Source organism: Adiantum capillus-veneris, chromosome 21 (genome assembly GCF_014529385.1).
Source record: "Adiantum capillus-veneris isolate H3 chromosome 21, ASM1452938v2, whole genome shotgun sequence".
Classification (NCBI taxonomy): Eukaryota; Viridiplantae; Streptophyta; class Polypodiopsida; order Polypodiales; family Pteridaceae; genus Adiantum; species Adiantum capillus-veneris.
This window is the reverse complement of record NC_140951.1, coordinates 102,294,434-102,319,173: the sequence shown is the minus strand read 5'-3', so window position 1 is coordinate 102,319,173 and position 24,740 is coordinate 102,294,434. Positions and strand designations below refer to the sequence as shown.

The 24,740-nt window shown below is 41.0% G+C and overlaps 2 pseudogenes; both read left to right on the top strand.

Annotated features, from left to right (window-relative positions):
- Nucleotides 1-21,141: 21,141 nt before the first annotated feature.
- Nucleotides 21,142-22,347, top strand: LOC147431448 (uncharacterized; annotated as a pseudogene).
- Nucleotides 22,348-22,746: 399 nt separating this feature from the next.
- Nucleotides 22,747-24,059, top strand: LOC147431447 (uncharacterized; annotated as a pseudogene).
- Nucleotides 24,060-24,740: the final 681 nt, after the last annotated feature.

Sequence of the window (24,740 nt, the reverse complement as noted above, 5' to 3'; positions counted from 1 at the left end):
GAAAGAGGCCTATAGTTTCTTGGATGGGTTCTCAGGCTACAACCAGTTGATGATTAAAGCGGAAGATCAGCATAAGACACCTTTTGCGATAGAGTGGGGTATATTTGCATACAGGGTAATGCCTTTTGGCTTGACCAACGCCCCGACCACATTTCAAAAACTAATCACCCACACATTCAAAGAATATCTCAGACAATTTCCAGAGATCTACATGGATGATCTTTGTGTTCATTACCATCAATGAAGTGACCACATCACTCATCTGGAAAAAGTCTTTGAAAAATGCAAAACGTATCGTATTTTCTTAAACCCGGAAAAATGCGTCTTCATGGTAAGATAGGGTAGAATTTTGGGCCACATTGTGTCCAAAAACAGAATTTCAACTTATCAAGAAAAGGTGCAAATAATTGATGCACTACCGAAACCAACGAAGATAAAAGAAGTACTAGCATTTATGGGGCATTGTGGATACTACAGGCATTTCATATATATGTATGCTGTAATAGCTAAGCCATTGTACACCCTCATAACTAAGTCCGAATGGACGGAGGAATGTGAGGAGGCTTTCCAAAAATTGAAGCAACATTTAATTTCGGCTCCAATTTTGCAAGCCCCTGTCTGGAGAAAAATCTTTCATGTCCATGTGGATGCATCAACCTATGCCATTGGGTGCATATTAGACCAGCCAAGAGAGAAGAAAGTGGATTGTCCCAGTTTCTATTCTAGTCGGCAACTAAACAACACAGAGAGAAATTATACCACTACGGAAAGAGAAGGTGTGAGAATGATCTATGCTGTCAAAAAATTTAGACACTACCTTCTAGCACAAACAAGTTTGTCTTCTTCGTGGATCATCAAGCACTGCTATATCTAGTAAACAAACCTTGCAACACTGGAAGAATTGTTCGTTGGTTTATACTGTTGCTTGAGTTTGACTTCACGATGGTCGTAAAAAGAGGACCACACACCAAAGAGAATATCATCTTCATGACTATTTCATGGGGAAGCACCTGAGGGTGTTGATGATGACCTTCCTGATTCAGGTCTGCTTAACATAGAAATGGTGTCGAGATGGAGCAAAGAGGTCATTCCTCTACTTACAATCGGCTCATTGCAGATAGAAAGACAACCATCAATTATCCATCAAACACAAAATCTCTAACTTTTAGCAGGACAACTGTACAAACACGGTAAGGATGGGATATTGAGACTATGTGTACAGCCCGAAGATACCACCTACTAACTCAAATAAGCTCATATATAAAATACGGGATTTCACATTGGTGAAACACAGACATGCCAACGGTGAAAAAGACTGGGGGTCTACTGGCCAAACATGGAACACAGTGTCCATAAATATGTAAAATCTTGTGATAGTAGTATAATACAGCCCCCAGTGGAACATGTCACCATGTTTCGTGTAGTACAAGCACTTAAATGGAGTGCTCACACAGTTGAGTACTTAAAAAACCAAACCTTTCAAGTGGAATGGGGCAAAGCAAGAATGAAAACTGTCGAAGAAGAGGCCAAGCACTATCTGCATAGGCGGGAAAAGGACAAACAATTACGGCTATGTGCTACAAAAAGTGAATATTACGTCATCCTAGATCAAGCACACTCAGGACAACCAGGGGGACACTTCTCTGCTGATAAAATGGCAAGGCTCGTGCTACACTCAGGAATATGGTGGCCAACATTGTTCACGGATGCAACGAAATACGTCAAACGATGTGATGAATTTCAACGCACAAAACCACCCCAAAGGAGAGATGAAATTCCACTGAGTCCAATGATGGGTGTACGTGCATTTTCCATATGGGGCATTGACTTCATTGGGCCCATCATACCTCTAGGATATAGGACGCACGCACAATACATCATCGTAGCAACAGACTACATGACAAAATCGGCGGAAGCAAAAGCAACCCAAAAAAATGATGCAAGGACTACAGCATCATTTCCTTTTCGAAAACGTCTATACGCGATATGGACTACCAATCGGAATAGTGAGCGATAGGGGAACACACTTCATGAACGACATCATTGAAAGCCTCCTTGACGAATTCATGGTGGTCCATCACAAGTCAACACCCTATCATCCACAAGCCAATGGACGGACAGAGAGTACAAACAAAATCCTATGCACCGTGCTCACCAAGATAGTCAACGACTCAAGAAATGATTGGGATCAAAAGCTACACACAGCCTTATGGGCTTACTGTGTAGCTTTTGAAACTTCCATTGGAACAACACCCTTTAACCGGGTATTCGGGATTAATGCGATCCTACCATTGGAATTCCTAATCAAATCCCTCAGAGTTGCAACACAATTAGGATGGACAGGCAATGAGCTATCGAAGAGACTAGACACCCTAGAACATTTAGATGAAACCAGACTTAAAGCGATAGCTGGGATATATGCTCCAAAAAAACAAATGAAAGCTTTCCATGATAAACACGTGATTGGAAAGGAGTTCCAAAAAGGGGATTACGTTGAATCTCATGTATACCATCAAACAACACTCCAAAAAACTCAAAAAGCGAGGAATGGGGCCTTTTGTAATCCATGATATAACGCAAAGTGGCGCCATCAAACTTGCAACATGCGCAGGAGAGGAGATGCCTAATTGGAGAAGTGGTTGCAGGTTAAAGAAATATCTTCTTCCACTGACACCAGAAGAACTCGCAACACTTCATGCAGCAGCTCAACGCAGACATCAAGCACAGAAAATTTGGGAACAAGCACAGGAGGAAGCCAAACTCAGAATATTAAAACGCAAGGAACAAGCAAACTTCCAAAGGAAAGCACAACAGGACGTGGCTATTAAGAATGCTCTGATAGAATTCATACAAACGGGGGCTACATGGTTAAGAGGAATGGATCTATGCATTCAGTTACAACTTGCCCACGGCACCACCAAAAGAGCGTTAGTGAACACAGGGGCCAGAGCTAATGTGGTTAACTATTCCACTTTCAGAAAAATCACACAAGAACCTCTAATCCCCAACACTATGGGGTTCAAAGTAGCAAACAAAGGTACTATGGATAGTCTAGGCCACATAAATTTACCAGTCACCATTGATGAGATAGTTTATCCACATCAATTTCATGTGGTCGAAGATCAATATCTTAATGAAGCAGTTATTCTGGGAGTGCCGTGGATGCGCACTTATCAAGCCACACCAAAGTGGCAGGACAACACTTTACTCATCGAACACGAGGGCCAATTTTTAGCCACGCCATTTGTACAGATGGACCATGTATGGGAACCTCTACCATCACCACATGCAGCAACTCAGCGATCATCCACCACCATGATCACGAAAATATGGGTTAAGAAATCAATCATGGAAACCAAGCTTAGGAAATTGTGGATACCTAAACGACAAACCAATACACGTAAACCTACATTGCCTACACAGAAATTAAACCACCACAAATTGCCCACCAATGTTGTCACACGACCTAACCCAATGGACCACTATCTTCGACATCCAAACACACTCAAACGGGTATGTCAACCAAAATAACCTCGCCTTCATGATGCCTCTTCTAGCGGATCCATACCTAAGCAATTTTGATGGCAACCCAAACAATGCCAAAAAGCAACGCCACTGGCAGCATCAAAACATTTGGAGGTCACAGTAAAACACAGAGCGCGTCTTCTCCAATTACTATTGTTTGGACCATGCAGCTTGCAAGGAACCTCGCCACCAATAGCCGCTGAACGTATTGTTCAGCACCTATCTCTTGCACAACATTTTGTTTTCCCATGCATATCCTCCATCAACATCATAGAGCCACACTATACGGCTATGCATAGACACGCGCTTTAGTCCCAAGCACTCTGACATATGTTCGTCAAAGACGACTCACTCTAGGAAGGGGGGAAATGCGGCTGGATTATCATTTGTATATACTATTATTATCATCTTACTTATTTTCTCTTCGTTTCCTTTCCTTTCCTTCTCTTTAAAAAACACATAACAAGTTTTTCAGAGCCTGACAGACTCGTAGTTGGCATAATCATGAGCCATACCGTCACCATCTAATACCAGAATAAGAGGATGTATATAAGGGAGGCAATACTAATTTTTGGTCAATTTTTGGCCGACTAATAATCATTGTAAATAAATTTATTTTATAAAAAAGCAAAAAATGATAGGTAATATATATTTTTTTGATAAGTTGAGCCAGGAAAGTCAGAATCGACTTTTGAAAGAAAAAGCCAAAACTTCAAAGCGAGGACTTTGAACATGGCAAATATGGGAAGATTCAACACAAGATAAATTTTGAGCCAATTTTCGAGGGATCAAAACTGCAGATCAAACGCCATTTATAAACCGAGTGTCAGAATGAAGAACGGTTCGAACCGAAGGTGATATGAACAACAAGATATGATGAATGAAGGTAAGTATAGCTAGGGTATTCCAGGTAGAATGGGAACATATAGTCAAAAGGGGCAACATAAGCTCATTTGCATTGAGAGAGAGAGAGAGAGAGAGAGAGAGAGAGAGAGAGAGAGAGAGAGAGAGAGAGAGAGAGAGAGAGAGAGCGAGCCACAGGAGCATAGAGTTTCTGGAGTTGCTTTTTCCCACTGCGACCACCTCGGTGGATCTTACAACACCAGGTTTGAAAGGTATGATCATTAACCTTGCAAGAGCATATGTGTGTGGCCCATACTGCATCAACAGTACCAAAACAAAAAATCAAAGCAGTACAATCACAAAATCGGCAAACTAAGAGGGCCAATGAGGAAGTTCAAAACCCATCAAAAACCGATAGTTCATTAGTAGACCCCAACTAACTGAGAGAATCAATCAAGCTAAAAACAAAAGAAAAAAGTGCTGGAACATGGATCGAGATCCATGTTTCCCAAACCCTAAAATCATGGAAATATCTACAGGAGCAACAATAGAGAGTCAGGAACAAACTCCTATGACTGGTTTTTCAAAATGCATCCCAACATGGATCGTGATCCATGTTCCTTTTTGCCAAAATCAGGATAAAAGTGGCTCACTATCTGGACAATGTACAAATAGTATGGGTATTGCAAAATGATCACAAAAAGTGCTCTAAAGATCATCAAACCCACCTGGATTGCTACTTTCAGTTTGTAAATGTTCTTTTGGTCAAATTACTGCTAAAATTATTTGGGAGACTTCACACTCTCCTCGGAGCCTATCAACAAGCAAATGTAACCTAAGAATGGTGGTAGGATCAAAACTAAGCAAAAGTTTACTTGCAAAATGGTGAAACTTGCATGATTCACTTTGTCTTCTCAAAAGAATTCAATGTCTGGGGGAATTTGCCAAGGAACCAAGCAAAACTATGAACTACAGACCTAAATCATCAGAAATCAAAGCAAGGAGAGATCTCAAGCAAAACATGACTCCAAAAATGGTTGCCAGAAACAGATTTGGCCAAAACGGAAAAAACATGTCCATAAACTAAAAAATGGGGCAAACTATGGAAAAACATGTTCAAAGTTGGAAAAAATTCACCAGTGTACTAGGAAAACCTATAGGAACAAATGTGCACAAGAACTATATCGAAATTCTGTCCAACATGGATCGTGATCCATGTACCTTTTTGCCTAACATAAGTAAAAACCATGCCATTTGATTCAATATGATCAAGAAATCCAAGCCATGGAGTTTCAAGCCATTTGAATCCCAAAATCCACTTCAAAAAGCCAAAATATCTAAATCTATAAATGGTTTACAAAATTCAGCCCAAGTGTCAAACCATTAATCCAAATCCCAAAATTTTTGAACCAAGTCATAACCTAGCAGAACCCTACTAGCTAGTATCATCACATTTCCAGAATATTTCCCAACATGGATCGCGATCCATGTACCTTGAGCCCTAAACCCAGAGAAAATTGCTCAGTAGCATCTCCTTATGCCCAAGAACAACTTCCCAAATTTTGAATTTTCAAATGCATCCCAATATGGATCGCGATCCATGTTCCTTTTTGCCAGAATTCATATGTTACATTACAGTCTTGTGCCTATAGTAATCATAGGTGCACTTGTGAAATTTGGAGTAGTTTTTACAAAGTTATGCTCACTTTTTCATTTTATGGTTAAGTTTTACACTTTTCGACAATTTTGATCAATGGATACTTGAGAATTTGGTCTTTGCCCTTGCAATACAAGGTGCTATTTATAGGGCAATATCTTGTTTCCTTTCAAACAAGCCATTGTTTCTGGCCCCTTGGTATACCCTTTAGGACATTCTTTTGCATTTAAGAAGCTAATGATATTAGGCATAGCATCGCTACCCTGAAAGAGGGGCAACTTCAGCTTGATTGCTCCTATGGGAACATCTTGTATTTCTCCTTGGCTAGAGCATCTGCTTCTTGATTTTCTACCCTAGGGACATGAAGTAACTGCACCGCTTCAAACCTTCTTAAAATATTCTTATCTTGGAGTAATTGGCCAAGAAAACCCTGATTTTTACAAATCCAAGTGCCATTTATCTGCTTTATTAAGAGCATGGCATCGCCAAACACATTTAGGCATTGAACCCCTTGCAAAACACATTGTTCTAATCCAAGAAATAGGTCCACATAATCTTCTTTATTGTTGGAGTGTGAGTGTAGTAGTTGCCCAATAGATAAGACCTTTTCTCTATGCTCATTAAAAATAACAATGCCAATCGCAGCCTGGTCCGCTGTTCTTTTGTAATCTCCATCAAAGAAAAGAGAGTGAGCTCATTCTAGCTTATGAACTTCCACCATTGGTGTCACTCCTTTTCCTTCTGTGTTGACCTTTAGCTTTGTCTCATAGTGATGATGAGTAAAAATACTTGCTAGACTAGCTCTGGTGGAGTTTTCCACTTGCATAGTGTAATCAAACTCTTGTAATCTAACAAGCCACTTAGAGATTCTAGATGAGACATCCATGTTTTGCATTACATATGGAAAGACTTCTTCCATTGTTAGAATTACCAAGGGTCTAGGCAATAGATAAGAGCGGAACTTTGAAGTGGCAAACATCAATGCAAGCACCATGTGCTCTACTGTGGTGAATCCTTTTTTTGATGGGGTCATGACACCACTAGAGAAGTAGATATAACGCATGAAAGTAGTTTGGGGGTCCTTCTGCATTAGTATGGACCCTAGTGTATCACTTCCTACACTGGGGTTAACATAAAATGGGTCTTCCTGTCTAGGGGGTGTAATGGTGGGAAGTGAAGCCAGGATCTGTTACACTTCGCTGAACTGTTGCTCATTTTCTTCACTCCATAGGAAGACATCTCTATGGGTGACTTGTTGTAAAGGGAGAACCGCTTGAGAGAATGAACCTCCTCAATTACCTTACCTTCTGAGGAAAGAGACCAATTTCTTAGCTGTTGTGGGTGATGACAAAGATAATAAAGCTTGAACCTTTCTTGGGTCAGCCTCAATCCCTTTGGCTAAAATTACATGGCCAAGAAGAGTGACCTTGCTTTCACCAATGTGACACTTATCTACGTTAAGCTGGCCACCCAAGTTTTGTAGCCTAGCCAGGCCATCATAGACCTTTGCTCAAATGGAGGGCGTAAGAGCTGTAGATGCAAAAATTTTCTATGAAAACCCATATTGACTTACCAAAGTATGGTTGGAAGACAAAAGTTACATAGCATTGGAATGTGGCCGGAGCATTGGTGAGGCCAAAGGGCATCACTCTTTAAGAAAAATATCCCCATGGTGTTATGAAAGTTGTATTTTTTTTGTCTTCTTCTTCAATGCTAATTTGGAAGTAGCTTGAGTAGCCATCACATACTATGTAGCGCTCCTGACTGGCTACCTCATTGAGAATCTCATCTTGGAATGGGAGGGGGAAATGATCCCTCTTTGTTGCTGCATTGAGAGGTTTGTAGTCTACACAAACCCTCCACTTATCGTTCTTATTTGGCGTTGCTGCAACCAAAGTTGGTTCGCACTAGGAAGTGTGCTATGTAGTGAAAAGGGTGCTAGAAAGCGCATGGAAAAGGGATAAAGTAGGTGTGAAGGCCCTGGGCAGGTCAGTGATAGCAGAAATGTATGCTTAAGACAGTTTTTTAGGCGAAGGGGGAGCCTCCGAAGTGGGCTAATTGGGATGGAAGGTCAAAGTGTTTGAGATGCAAGGAATGTGCCCCAAATTTTGGTATTCAAGATGCTCTATGAGCCCGTCCGGAGGGCTCGTCAAACAGGGCAACGGTGTAAAAGATATGCCAGTCCGAAGTTAGAAGGCTTTGCAGATCCCGAGGGACAGGACAAGTACAGACATGCGGTCAAAACTAGGATCAGTGGGGGTATGCTTGTAAAGCTCAAGATGTAAAGCATGCGGGTCTTTCTGGACTGTTAATCGGATCTAAAATGAGCAAGTTATGGCCTGTGGAATATTTGCCGGGGGTCGGGTTTGTGGTCAGTGGACCGTGTTTATAGGCGTGCTGACAATGATATTTTTGACCTCGCCAAGGATTTGAAAAGTTTCATGCGACATGGGGAGTCAATAAAAATTGATGGCTCGCTGATCGGAGTCAAGGGCATCGAGATGCGCCCACTTCAAGTTGACAACCAATTGTTGCAGGGGGGCGAACTGAATTTTTTTCCTCTTTGTCGACTTGCTAGTTAAAGGGTGTGAAGTGTTTGGAATGCGACAAAGCTCTCTAGGTTTAAAGCTAGGAGGGGGTAGCTTGATGAGAGGAGTGTTGGGCAAACTTGAGCACGTGGAGCACCGACGGAGTGCGAATCAAATTATTAAATCCTCTTGCTCATAAATGGAAAGGGAAAGGTGGGCTCGAGTGGTTTTCATAAGAGAAATGAAAGCGCAAAAGTTAAGGGGAGTGGGAAAAAGGAACTAAAAGGTCTTTGAAGACTAAGATTTGAGCAATAGTGTAGACCCATCAATTTACACCAAAATTGTAAACTTTTGACATTAATTTGGGAACCTGCATGGGCATATTAGGAGCATATGTATGTAAATCAATGCATCATAATGCTTGTTTAGTACGATTTTTTGACTGTTGCATATAAATGCCATTGAAATTTGAATGATTGGTCATTGTTTTGCGGGAAGCTTATAATTAAAGTGCCAAGCATGAGTGCCATATTGAGAGAGAGTGTCGTGGGACGCAAGGTTACTGAGTATGAAGTTTAGGGAGAGAGAGAAACTGAAAGAAGCCAACTTTCTTTTGGGCATATAATGAGAGAGAGAGACAAGCCGTGAAGAAGGGTTTTAGGTTTCTTTGCTGAGCGGGTTGAAAATTAGAGGAAAGGCGAGCCCTGTTCTGCAGTGAATTGAAGTGAGAGAAGAAAAGAGTTTTAACGTCCTCGGAAACTATCCCAAGAGACCTTAAAGATCTAGCAGACGAGATTTGAACTCAAGATGAGAAGTAGGAGAGAGAGTCGATGGGAGCCGAGTCGAGGTTGCTGGACAGGCTTTCGAAAGCAAAGGTGAGAATAGGCTTTAAAGATAAGAAGTCAAAAAAAAAATGAATTTGAAAAAAAACGTTTTTTTCCTGAGAAACTACGAGTCAGTTTGAAGGAGTACGAGCGGAAGTGCGACGCGAGAAAGAGTGCGAGAAGAAGAGCACGACGATATGGTGAACTCGCTCTACTGTAATGTGTAGAGCATAGTGAGTTCTTATTAGGTTTTTACAAAAGAATATGTGTACATACCTGGCTGCCCGCCTACTTACCTGGGCAACCACATTGGGCTTTATACCCCAACAACCTCCCACTTAAAGTCCATTGTGGTACTTTAAGTGTGAGAGAAGCTACTATACAAGCTAATATACAAGAGATGCAGAGAAGTGATGTACTACCCTACACCTAACTGCTTGGGAAAATGCACAAAGCTCTCTGAGGGAAGTCCTTTTGTAAGTAGATCAACAGGATTTTCTATGGTGTGAACTTTGACAAGCTGAAGTTGCTTATCCTCGAGCATTTCCCTAATGAAATGATACTTCACATCCACATGCTTTGTCTTTGAGTGATAAACTGGATTGCGAGCCAATTGTATAGCACTTTGACTATCACAATATAACACAGGCATCTCTTCTTTGATTCCCAGATCTGTTACTATTCGATTAAGCCAAACTGATTCTTTGCATGCCTCTGATGCTGCAACATATTCAGCCTCTGTAGTAGACTGAGTAACACAATCTTGTAATCTAGAACGCCATGATACTCCTCCACCAGCCAATGTAAAGACATACCCTGACGTAGACCTTCGGTTGTCTAAGTCACCTGCATAATCTGAGTCTGTAAAACCCTTTACACTTAGCTCCTGACTCCCATAGCATATATGCATACTCTTTGTAGCTTTCAGGTATCTCAATATTCCTTTCACTGCCTCCCAATGTTTCTTGCCTGGGTTTGACATGTATCGACTTACTACTCCCACTGCAAATGCAATGTGCGGGCGAGTAGCAATCATTGCATACATCAAACTACCCACTGCAGACGCATATGGAATCTTATCCATTTCAGCCTATTCTTCCTCAGACACAGGACAACCTTGTTTGCTAAGTTCCACATATGGTGGCAATGGAACACTCAATGCCTTTCCCTTATCCATATTGAAACGTTGCAAAACCTTGTCAATATAATTTGTTTGAGATAACCAAATCAACTTCTTTGATCTGTCTCTCTCAATGCGCATGCCAAGTATATGACTTGCCTCACCCATGTCTTTCATGTCAAACGATTTTTCCATCTTTGAATTCAAAGCTGAAATTTCTTCCAAGTGCTTGCCAGCAATTAACATGTCATCCACATACAAAATAAGGATCAGCCAACTACCATCCTTAGCCTTCTTTGTATATAGACAGTGATCGAACTCACTACGTTTGTAGCCTTGAGAAAGCATAAACTTGTGGAATTTATGGTACCATGCCCTCGGTGATTGTTTTAAGCCATAAAGACTCTTTAACAATTGGCATACCCAATCTTCCTTGCCTTTCTCAACAAACCCTTCTGGCTGCTGCATGTAAATCTCCACATCTAAATCACCATGCAAGAACGCTGTCTTGACATCCATTTGGTGCAACACCAAATCTAATATGGCAACCAATGCAAGAAAGCATCTCAATGTAGTCATCTTGACCACCGGAGAGAAGACTTCATCAAAGTCAATGCCTTGTTCTTGCTTAAAGCCCTTGGCAACAAGCCTTGCTTTGTACTTTGGCTGACTATCATGAGCGGTGATCTTATACCTGTAAACCCATTTACAGGGTAGAGCCTTTTTCCCCCGTGGTAATTTAACTAGCTTCCATGTCTGGTTTTTATGCAGAGCTGTCATCTCTGACTGCATGGCCAATTGCCAATTCCCGAAGTCCTTCATTTGCACTGCTTCCTTGTAACATGAAGGCTTATTGCAATCAGTCAACATGAAATAGTTCATAGATGGAACAAACCTATCAGGAGGTCGCGTGACACGTCTAGATCTACGCACAATAGGTGGCTCAGCCACAACCTGTGGTTCCACTCTATCCTGTCCTTGCTCCTCTTGAGCCCTCGCATTTTGTCTTGCACGTGCAGGTCCATCTTCTTGGAAGACAACTCTTATAATCTCCTCAACCCTCTCTGGTTTAGAATGATATTTGGATTCATTAAAGTGAACATCATTGCTGTGGACAACCTTTCTGGATTCGGGATCCCAAAGTCTGTACCCCATCTCACCAGAATTACCATAGCCTAGAAAGATGCACTTTCTACTCTTTGGCTCAAGTTTATTCCCAAATTCTTTTGGAACGTGAGTATATGCCTCACAGCCAAAGACTCTGAGATGCTTGTATGAGGGCATTTTGCCTGACCATACCATCTCTGGCACTAAATCCTTCTGCAAAACCTTGCTAGGAGATCTATTTACAAGATGAACAGCTGTTGATACAGCTTCGGCCCAAAACCCATTTGGCAGCTGTGCATTAGACAACATACTTCTGACCTTCTCTTGTATGGTCCTATTCATCCTCTCAGCAACACCATTTTGAGGAGGATTGTAAGGAGCAGTAAGTTCACGTTTTATGCCTTTTGACTCACAAAAGTCCTGAAAGGCCTTTGAAACGTACTCTCCACCATTGTCAGTGCGTAAGCATTTAAGCTTCTTGCCACTCTGATTCTCCACAAGTGTCACAAACGTTTTGAAAACACAAAATGCTTCATCCTTGTGCTTGAGAAAGTAAACCCATACTTTCCTCGAGTAATCATCTATAAATGTCATAAAGTAAGAAGCTCCCCCTAGAGATAGGTTAGGCATAGGTCCACACAAGTCACTATGAACAAGTGCCAACTGTGTATCTCTTCTACTGCTTCTATGCTTATGTGGCTGCTATGTTTGCTTACCATACAGACAATGTTCACAGAATTCAAAATCATTAAATGAAAATCCAGGCAAATAACCAAAACGAGACAAGATTTCCATTCCCTTCTTGGACATATGTCCTAACCGGCTATGCCACAAAGAAACGTTCGGCTGCCCGGTTACATTGATTACATTTTTAGAGACATTTGATACATAAATCATGTAAAGTCCTCCAAACTTTACTCCATGTGCTACTGTCATAGAACCCTTGGATATCTTCAACATGTTCTGTCCAAAAGTGGTGACGTAGCCAGCATCATCAAGTAAACCTGTGCTGATCAAGCTCTTTGTAATTGCGGGAACATGTCTCACATTCTTCAGCGTGAAAGAAGAGCCATTCTGAAACTTCAATTGAACATCTCCAACACCTAAGATCTCACAAGTCTGCCCATTGCCTAGCTGAACATGATCTTTAGTGGTCACATAAGAGGTAAACTACTCGTTGTTTGGAGACACATGAAGTGATGCCCCTGAGTCTATAATCTAGTCACTCAGTGCATTTCCATCAGATGCTGTAAGAAGAGCTGAGTCCATTGTATTCTTCAAGAAGTAGATGTCTCCTGACACTAGACTGTCATCCTCTGCAATAGTGTTTGTCACATTTATTTCTTGAATCTTCACTGAGGACTTGTTCTTCTCACCATGGTCTTCAACTTTCTCTTTGCCTTTTTCTGCTTTCCATTCTCTGCAGTCTCTTTTCATGTGACCCTTCTTGCCACAATGGTAGCATTCTATGTCACTCTTGCCTTTAGCACTGTGGGACTTGCTACGAGACTGATTCCTCTTTCCACCTTTGTACTTTTCTTTGGTCCTTCCCCTGACAACTAAGGTTGTTCCTTTGCCTTTGTCCATTGTCTTTCTATTGGTTTCTTCAGTAAGCAGACTTCCTTCTACACCTGCTATGTTCAAACCATCTGGAGGTGCAGAATTACTCAAAGCTGTGCGAAAAGTGTCCCAACTTTTCGGCAATGTGATCAACAGGAACATAGCTCTCACAAGTTCATCAAACTTGACACCTTGAGCTGACAACTGACTGTAGATGGTGTTGAATTCATTCAGATGATTGTACATAGGTGTCCCTTCTTTCATCTTCAAGTCAACAAGCTTCTTAAGCCAGTATACCTGTGAAGCTGCACTCTGCTTCTCATAAAGATCACTCAGCTTTATCCATGCTTGATAAGCCGACATCTCGTCTGCTACATTGAAGTAAACGCTTTCTGCCAAAGTCAGCATAATGGTAGAAAGTGCCAATTCATCCATTTCGCTCCATTCATCTTCGTCCATATCTTCTGGTTTTATCCCCTTGAGCTTTATAGGTTTTATCTGCTTCTTTTGTACCAACACGTGCCAAATCTGCTTCTTCCACAATGAGAAATTGGTTCCATCCAGCTTCTTGATATTGTAAAGAGCAGTGTCCTGTGATCCAGCCATAGCTACGCTTCACAATGGTTTACTTTCCTGGGAATAATTCGGCAGAGTTTCCCCTGTAAACTGACCTCTGAACTAATATCAACCTGTCAAATGAACCAAGAAAGCTTCAGATTCTGCATAAATTTTGGCAGAGTCTCCTTTGTAAAATGGCTTTGGTGTACTAAAAAACAGACCAAAAAACAACTCAAAAAACCACTGTCTCTCTGACATTGTAAGCTGTGGGTAAACCTGTCCTGCACATGTATTGTCTCTGACTGTCCTTTCACTGTCCTGTAAGCATAGACTGCGACAATGCCTCAACGGCAGTAAAGCAAAGATGCAATCCCAACTGTCTAGCTCACAGTCAATACATCCTAGCTGCCTATCTAAGGGTGCTCGAGGGATCGCTCCAAGACCTATATCACCGAAAGGATCTCAACATTCGAGAATCCCCCAGCTCAATAAAACCTCAGTCGACCCTCAACAAAGGCTTCAATAAATCTGGCAGTACATAGACTTCCCACAAATTCATACATCCACAAATTTTCCACTATATGCTGTAACCGCTGCGGCGATTGTTTGCTGCGTGACTCACAGCCAGCAAACCCTCAACAAACATACATCATCTCTGACAATACATCCCATGTGGAAGTACCTGCAATGTCAGGATGAAATCTCGAATATCAAATAGCAAACACAAGCTACCTGATGAACTAGTGGATGTCGCCTACAGTCTGTGTGTAGATGCGCCCGTGTCGTATGTGACATGCCTCCAAGAACTGTGAGCCGTCCTTCGATGTGTAGACAACCACAAATCAACACTCTGGGAGTGTCGATATCCTCAGCACCTGCAGTCGTAAGCCAAAAACCCCAAATTTGCAGAGTCGGATCTGCACCCGCTGAGAGCATGTAGTCGAAAATGGCCTGCGCAGACCTTTGTCGAAGCCGAGCGGTGGCCGAGATGACCTCAGAATGAAATTCTGAGAACACCAAGGACTTCGGGCTTTCCCACAGGATTTGGGGCCGTGTCTTCGCCTGTCGAATTTCATTCCAATGTGAGCTGGTGACTCTAGCCTCCTGCAGTGCTGCCCCGAGCCTCGATCTGAGCTCTGATACCAGTTGAAGGAGTACGAGCAGAAGTGCGACGCGAGAAAAAGTGCGAGAAGACGAGCATGACGATATGGTGAACTCGCTCTACTGTAATGTGTAGAGAATAGTGAGTTCTTATTAGGTTTTTACAAAAGAATATGTGTACATACCTGGCGCCCGCCCACTTACCTGGGCGACCACATTGGGCTTTATACCCCAACACAGTTGAGAGGTGGGGTCGCCTCGGGGAAGTGGGGAGTCGCAAGCAGTAAGAGGCGGTTGGAGAGATAGCGCTTCTTGCTAGAGGGTGAGCCTGAGAGTAGCGTTGCAGTACAGAAGCTGAGGGAGAGAGTTTAGTGCTGAATGTTTAGAGAGAGAAAGTAGAAGAGAGAGAAAGAGATTTCGGTTGACTGTGTGTGCGCATCGAATTGATTGAGAGAGTCTCTGTGTGTCTGTGTGTGAGTGTGTGTGTTACTCTTTGCCTGCATAGTATAGTGCTACAGAGAGTAGGAAGAGAGAGAGATAAAATCGCTAGAGGAATTAGTGAGAGAAAGTAGAAGAGGGAGGCCACCGGGGAGGTAGGCTACAGTCTAAGGAGAGAGAGAACGTGAGTTCCCTGCTGTGTATATGTGTAGCGTCAGTATAAGAGAAACAAAGAAACATTGAGTGAGAGAACTGAGGTGGCCGAGGCCCATGATGAGGATGGCGATTACCTGTGTGTAGAGAAATAGAGAGAGAACGGAAGAGAGGGTTGCCTTCCTGTAGCACTGATAGCAGAGAGAGAAGAATCGGCTATGAGGGCAGGAGGAGAAGGATAGTAGAGATCGATTCCAGCAAGTCATTGTGTGCATGAAGTTTAGAGAAAGTAGAAGAGAGAGAGATTGTCTATGTAACGCTATTGAGAGAGAAAGAGAAACCTTCTAGTAGCGTTGATTGCAGAGAGAGATTAGACCGCATGTGACTATATGTGTATGTGTGTGTGTGAGTGGAACACAAGGTCGGAAAGGCGTGCCAGAGAATGGAGTCGCCAAGGTAGCGTAGAAGCAGAAAGAAAGAGAGAGAGAATTTTCTCTTTGTCTCGAGTTCAAGAGATAGAGAGAGAATAAATACCTTACTGAGTTAGTGAGAGAAAGAGAGAGAAATTTGGAAAGAAAATTCAAAATCTTGCTGCGGAGTGACTCACTTTAAAGTGAGAGGAGCCGCTGCTCGATTTTGGACGGAGACGGAAAGCAAAACACTCGAAATGGAAAGTGAACATTAAAAATTCACTAGTTAGTTTTTCTTGATTTCTAAACGATTTCATAACACTAAGAAGAAGTATTGTTAGTTTCTTATTTGCATTGCTAGTTTTTTAATTGAGAATAAATTTGATCATTTGAAGATGTATCTGCATTAAAAGAATGTTTGGAAATGAAATGTTGCATATTGTTGCATGATTAGTGGCATTCGGGAAAGAAAATTAGATCATTGACATTTTTTGGCAATTTCAATAGAAATTTACATTTTACGAGATTATTCTGGTGTTTTTCATTGAAAAGTTTTGCAAATCTATTTAGTGATTCTAGATACAATGTTCAATAATCTGAAATCCAATGAGTGATTGATTTGTTTTATGAGTCTAGAATTTGTGAGTTTTAAACTCTAGCGGTCAAATCAATATCTGGATGATTGCATGTTGATAAATCTTGTCTTAAAACTTTATTAAAAATGTATATGAGAACTCAAGATTTTAACCAGAAATAGCATATCCAGAGATGCATACGTGAGAAATAGTGCATATTAGAGAGTTGGACTACGAAAGTGGGAGGGCAAATATATTTTTACTACGAAGCATAGAAAAGTAAGTGAAATACGAACGCATAATCAGAAAATTGTTAAAAGGAACTTGAAAGCCGCACAATTATGGAAAACTAGTGCACGTCTAGGTTAGTCAGGGGACCGTTGGGTTACTTGAACGTTATTTAGCACTCTTGGAAGGCGACGTTCATTTGGTGCATCCGTCGGGAATTTGGCTAGCTACTTTAGCTACGGGGTTTTGCGGTGCATAGACTTTGCATGCAGATCGTTCCCTGGTTCGACTTAGAGACCTAGAGTGAGATAAGAGTTGTTTAGTCTAAGTTAGGGAGTGAGAGAACACGTAAACATTTGTGCGGGGTCCTTGGACTTAAATAGCCATGGTTGTTTCGTGTGAGCGACAATCAAATAAAAAATAGTACAGAGGTGTCCGTGGACACTTAGAATTCTCCAATTCATGGGAAAATCCAATCAAATCTCAATAAGTTGAGTTTCCATACTCAAAGTAATAGGACTGTACTCAAGGGTTCTATGTCGTTAGAATGGGTCAGCAATTTGCCTGATCTCATTAAGTGGAAAATAATAGACAAGATTTTAGGAGCCACGAGCGCGGTAGAGTACACTTATAATGGCCTATACATAGGCTGGCCATGTAGTGCATTAGGGGAAGAAGGAGAGTGTGTACACGAGTACACTGAGTCGAAAAGGGCCCTAAACATAGATGCTCAGCAGTTAGAAACCTCAGAAATAATCGTTAACACCCCTAGTGATCCTGTGCAAAAACCCTTAACACACTTAGACACATACGCAACAATTCAGCTGATCGCCCATTGGAAATTAGTGGACGTAATATACTATAAGACAATAGCATTCAATTCAGGAGGGGGATGCCATTGTGAAAGGTACTTGATTCCAAAAGAAAGGCCGCTAGAATTTAGCGATTTTAGGAATTACTTATCATTAGGGAGTGGGGTTCCTAGAGAGTTGGACCCTTACATGATTAAAGAGCATAGGGACATCCTTGAGCTAGAAGAAAAATCTGCGTCTGAGTGGCTTTTGTAGAAGCAAGTAGCTATAAAGTATGCTTGGAAAACTACGGCCTAACGTCGAGTGGCTTCAAGAGTATAAAAATTGGGATTTCGAACCCCAAAACATTGTGTCGACTAACTCTGTAGGGTCACTAAGTCAACTACAATCAGAGAGAAGGAGGACTCATTGTCAATACTGTTGTTGTGTTCCACATCCACCTTGTGTGATTGGAAACACAAGATCAACGGTTATAGTAAAGAGAAAAAATCTAAGACAAATTATTGTTAAAATAGCACATAGGAGAAAAATAAAACCTCTTTTACGACCCTTAGTAAATCAGTTATTACTAAAGTTTCTTATAGAGACTGGAGAGGATAATATAAAGATTGAGCGTGAAATCCTAGTAGTGGTATACGCTGCATTGAAGGATTAGTATCAAGAGGAGTTACACGATTGTGTGCATCGAATGAGTGGAGCAGATTCTAGTGGGGCGGTCCGGGGCGAGCAACAAGAAAGGCGACCTCTAAACACCCCTCAAGGCTCCCGTGCTGCTCAATTGGGGCTGGGGCAACCACAAGCACAACAAAACAACAAACCCACAGCCAAACCCAAACAAAATAGGGGCACCACCTAGTTATGGTATGCGAACTAGGACGCAAGAGAGATTTTGGTACAACCAAGAAGATGCACCACACAACACACACAAGCAACCTCACACCAAGACACACACAAAATGGACCAGAGAGAGCTAGAGCAAAGGGAAGAGAGAGAGAAAAGGATCTTGCGTAATACCTTATTTGTGACTTGCAAATGGAGATGGTTTGTTATGATGCTATCGTAGAGCTTGTACAAAAACTCACTCAATGCTTAGTGATTGCTAAACATTGCCAAAACACACACACACTGTCTTAGGGTGTGGGAGACCTCTCACCACAATACCCTCTTACAATGGACAGAAAATTGGCAATGAAAAACACACTAAAACACTTCCTAAAATCAAGATCAACCAATAAAAACTCAAAATACACAAGTCACCTTGAATTCACCAAACCGTATTGCACAAATGGAAGGACGAAGATTTGAACGTCGAATCACGCCTTGATGCACCAAACCTCAATTTATTGATGATGAAGGAGCATATACAATAGTGGTTTTGAGATTTTTGGAACTCATGCTCTCTCACTTGCAATGTGTAGCTTGAAGGCTTCTCTCACACCAAGAGTGAAGCTCACAAGTGGTTGCTACTCCTAAGTCTCTCCTCACGCATAGAGTGTTGGGGTGCTATGTGAGATGTTGGAGGTTGTTTTACAAGAAGGAGAGGGGCCTATTTATAGGTTGGAGACCCCTCATTAAGATTATTGAAAATCCTAATTTACAAGCTAACAAATCAGGATTATGATTTTTTTGAATATCAAAACATTGTGGGCCTTCTTTGTCTGCTTGAGTCATGGGTGTGGGCTCAAAAGAGAGCATTATTGATGGTAGATAAGGTGAAAGTAAGTAAGGAGAGAGAGAGAGAGAGAGAGAGAGAGAGAGAGAGAGTGAGAGAGTTACTTTGTACATGTCTTGAGGTGAGGTGTCTTTTATGGTTAGGTCAATGCTTTTTTGTGTTAGTATGTTAGTGGTAAGTGTTAGTAATCACTAGAAAGTTAATGATATATTTACAATGGGTAGAATGGGGTGGATGGTTGGAGTAAGATGGTTGAATGAAGTGAGCAAATCCTTGTGATGGTGAAGCTTGAAGAAGTTTTGGACTTACTTGTGTAGGTTTTCAAAATGACTATCGATCTTCTTCTTCGTCTTCTCTTCTTTACGCCACCGCCGCCAAGGTTGATCATCGTGATGAAAATGGTAATTCCGTTGATGAGATCTTTTGATTTGCAGAGGTTAAGCATGGTACACATGCTGAATTTATGTATATGTATAAGGAGTAAGATGGAATTGTACTTTGGAGATAATAGAGAGAGGCATAGAGATGGTGTATGTACATGAAGAGCTCATATGAGAGCTATGGGAGTAAGTGGGGAGGTTAATGGTGAAGAAGGTGAGAGAAACCATTGAAGGTGCAAGTTTGAGTGAGGGATTGAGAGAAATGTGTGTGTGTGTGTGTGTGGAAGGGTGAGAGAAGACTAAAAGCTACTTGTGAGAAAAGTGGGCAGACTGGGGTCCACTGAAAAAATCATAGTTCACCGCTGGTAGCTCCAAAAATCATGAAAAAAATTTTAGGTGATTATTCAGAGCGTGGGCTACATTTTCTCTTTTGACCACCGCTCCAAATTCGGAGTGGAGATAGGTGCAAAAATTTTCACCAAAAAGCCTGTTTTTTATGCTTGCAAAAGTCTTTTAGTGGCCCCCTCCTTTGTTGAATTTGTACAATGCATCCAAGAGTGAGCCCCTCCTTTGTTATATTATAATACAAAGCATCCAAGTTGCCCTTGACCCATGCATGGAGAAGGATTATTGGTGAATAAAGAAATATATACATGGTGGGACTAGTGTATGGACTATTCATGGACTTTAGCTCAATGAGCACATGGTGTTAGAATAATGAGTAAAAATAATAATAAAAATATGGAGGAGTTATGGATATGGAAAGATATTGGAATCATATGATATGGTCCCTCCTTGAATTATTTTGGGTGAAAGAGGAAAAGGTATGCAAGTAAATAATATAATAAAAGTAACCAATGAGTAGAAATCAATTTTTTGTTTTCACTAGGGTGAGGGTGAAAATGTGGGAGTGATTTGTATAAAGGAAAAATATGAGGTTAGAGTATGTACAATATTGGCAAAAAATATAATTATGGTGTAAGAGAATGAAAGAAGGTGTACATAGGTTTAATAAAACACACACCTAAGTAGAATATTTAAATAAAATACCAAAATAATTATAAAAAATCCCTATATTTAGGCCATATATACAATGAAATATTTACACACAAAGAGGCCATAATATACTTTTATTTTTTTTATTTTTTTTATTTTTTTGGCTCAACTAGCCCAGTGACTAGCTAGCTGAGGGTTTTTAAGAAGATATGGGAAAAGCCCCCTAACTCACACACGCCTATGTACAGTGAAATGGTAGGGATAGCCATAGCATTTGGGTGAATTTGGTAGGGTGGGGTAACTTACTATGGCAATTATGGAGAGCCGAAAAACGGCTATCACTAGTAGAAGAGGAGACCAAAATAGGGCTAGAGAAGCACATAGAAAGAGGTGAGAGGAGATAATTGCTCAAGATCTTGCCAATCAACTCGAGCGCGTTAACGCGTTACTTTTAGAACAAGTACCAGGAGTACTTATTGAGGGATTAAGAGAAGGTAGATTAGTGGGCCAACCCACGCCAATGAGAGAAATAGTTGACCAACTGTTTAATTTAGACCAGTGTCGGGACTTGGGGTTGAGAAATTTATTTTCTTTACCCAGACACGAGTACTAAATTTTTGGGAAGACCCACTCTTTGAAAATCCGTTAGAACAAATGGGAGTGCCTGTAGCACGAGCTACAATACGATTGGCAGACTTTACACAGTTTGCAGGACTCTGGGATGAAGACCCGGATGCTCATCTTCAAAAATTTGAAGTAACATGTGTAGCAAACGAAATTGTGGATAATGATCAAAAACTACATATTTTTCCAGCTACATTTAAGGATGAAGCTGCCAATTGGTATGGTAATGTACCAGTAGCAAATAGGGCTACTTACCCTGAGCTGACAACAGAATTTTTAGCAAAGTTTCGCCGTCAGGGATTCCAAGATAGACTCTCTCAACAGTTAGACTATCTTCAGCAGGGGATCAATGAAAGCATTGATCATTACATCCAAAGGATAGAGACAATAGTAAGAAAGATGGGAAATACGGCACCCAATGAGGATACTCAAAAGCGTAGGCTTGTAGATGGCTTAGGAGATCCGAACGCTCAACAATATGTGAGTTTAAGAAGACCGGCAAACTTAACAGTTGCTAAACAAGAAGCTAGAAATTGGGAAGAGGTGCAATTAAGCCAACATAGGAGAAGAGAATTGTTTAGTGGACCTAGTATGTTTACTTCTCCCACTATACCGATTCCATGAACTCAAGAGCCTGTATCTGGTTATGGAGGTACACCACCATAAGTGGTGGTAAATACAAATCAAACTCCTTACTATACACCAAATCCATATATGACAGCTCCAGCATACATGCTGCAGACTGGTACACCACCACCACCAGCTCTCACAGAAGAGAGGGTAGTCCAATTAACGACAGTCACAATAGGAAAATTAAAAGAAGAAATTTTGAGTGCTTTAAGACCTCAAATGAAAGAAGTATATGCTATAGCTCAACAAGCAGCAGGCCCGTCTATGAGTGCACCTTTAATGAGATCCAATGTGTGGTGTGGAAAGTGCAACGGTTACGGCCATTTGGCAACTGAATGTCCAGCTGTATCAAGGGTAGTGCCAGACCAAGTACATACACTGTTTTGTACCTTTTGTCTAAAAAAAAATCATGTGGAAGACAATTGCTTTGTAAAGCAAGCGTATGAACGCCGTCAAGCAAAGGCTATGCACACTAATTATAACTTTATGGATAGGAGAAATATAACTTACGAGATAGGTCCACCACCTCAACCTTTTATGCAAAGGGGCCTGCCTGGAACATATCAGCATCAATTACAACAAGAAAGGCAAGGGTTACCCACATAGGGGATACCACCTACGCCAAGGTTACAAGGACAAATGAGGAGAAATTCTCCATATAGACCTCCATTTCACCGGAATAATTTTCGATCCACTTACCCAAATATGGGGCCAACTAGCCCTGTGGTATGCTATAATTGTCAATAGGAAGGGCATATAGCTCCCTATTGCCCCAATCCTCGAAAAAATCAAGACTATATACCATTATGTCGCATATGTAGCGAGGAGGGTCATTATGAAGATGTATGCCCAAAACGGGTAACTTCATTGCAGAATGACAAAGGGAAATAAAAGGTCGATAAGGGTCCTAGTACCTCTGCCAATTAAGTAGAGGTTGAACAAGTGCAAGTTGCATTCCCTCATAAACGAAAATCAAGGAGAGTGACCTTTGCTAAAGAACCTGTGATGGTTGGGGTAGTTACTCGATCTCAAAAGATGGACCATGATAAAGGGTTTATTGTCCCGAATGTGAATAAGAAAGTTGATAACTCTTCTATAAAAGAGTTCATAGAATCTCCTGAAGAAGCATTTGAGGATCATTCTGCGGATGAATCACCGATTACTTTTAAGCTACAAGAAAAGGAAGAAATTACAAAAGGTATAGCACCTTTTCCAGAAAGATTACAAACCACCTCCAGAAAGAGTGAACCAGATACCTTTAATTTATGGGAGTCTATGAAAGATTGTAAAATATCATTGGACTTGACCACTTTAGTGGAGATATCTCCTCTTTGTAAGAAGCAATTATATCATAAGCTCGTACATAGGAGAGGGAAGAGAAGAAGCTCTAAAATGACAGAGCCAATTAAAGAAAAAGGAGTTCAAGTAGTAGATATGTTTATGGATCTAGAAGCGCCTAATATTTCCTTGGAAATAGGACGCCATAGCGTGACGGGAGTGCAATTAGATGGTGGAGCAGCATTCAGTTTAATGATGACTGAGAAAACTATGGGGGAGTTGGGATTGAAACAAGTGGAACCTACGAACATTATTCTACGCTTGGCTGATCAACGATGTGTAAAACCCTTAGGGATTTTAAAGGGATCAAGACCATAGTGGAAGGACTTGAATTTCATGTGAGCTATTTGATAGTCCGACCACATTCATATGGAGCCTCTTTCCCAATATTGTTACGACGACCTTGGATTGTTCAAGCCAGGTGCGTGCAAAGTTGGCACAAAGGAGTGATTACTATTGGTCCTCGCGATGATAGAGTAGAATTGTGAGTTGTCTCTAAAGAATTTTTGAGGGAGTATAAAAAATCGACTGTGTCAGAAACGGAAGACAACATAGATTATAGCGACGATAAATCAGAGGATGAGGAAGCAATTAAAAAACACTTCTCATTAGATACGTATAAATATTCTCAATTTTTGCACAATGGTTACCATATGCGGATAGAGGATGATTCCACTGGAACAATCTCCACATCAGAGAGTGTTGGTAATTATGCCCGTCACCTAGGAATGGGTGAATATGAAGTTCATTATTCTTCGGGTTATGATTCTGATAAGTACATTGCACAATGGATGTCCACCTCAGATGAGTGTTTGGAAAATTGTTTTAATATAACTCTGGAGGATCACTTAAAGAATATGGATAAGTCTGAAGGACAATCCAGTGCATCAATAGAAGTAAACGCTATCTGGGAACAATTATTAAAAGAGTGTGAGTTAGCAGATGAAGCTATGGCACAAGTGCTACAAAAAATAGCCTGACTAGAAAGAGAAAAAGGCCAAGCTATTTTAGAGGCGAAGCATAGCAAAGAATTATTGAAGCAATGGGAAGACTATTATGAACAAGAAAGTATGGAAGAATAGCCCGAGGAATATGGAACCACTGACGTCTCAGAATTCCAGACTGAGAGCTCTTTCATGTGTGAAGTAACACTGGATACCTATATGGTAAACATAGAGGGCTTGTCAACAAAGAATTATGAAACTGCGATTGTACCCTATTGTGGGAAACAAATGGTGGCTGTTATGAGTGATACGGAGACTAAAAAAAAGAGTCTGAATATCTTATAAATAAACACAACTTACTTGAAAATGTTGTTTATAAGGAGGACAAACATCCTCTAATCAGGGCTATGCCACGAACACAATCTTCCTTTGTATTATCGAAAGATAATTCAACTGTTCAATGGGAAGTGTCAGAAGGAAAAATTTTGACATTGGGAAGTCAATTAAAAGGAGAAGTGTTGGAGCGTTTCAAAGAAGTACTTACAAAGTATCAACATGATTTTGCATGGTCGTATAAAGACTTACGAGGAGTCAAGCCTGAGCTATGTCAACGCTATATCGATTTAGAACATGGGGCTTGACCTATTTGTCAACGTCAATGTCGCACCAATCCTGTTTATGTTGAATTGGTTAAGGAAGAAATAATGAAACTCTTGG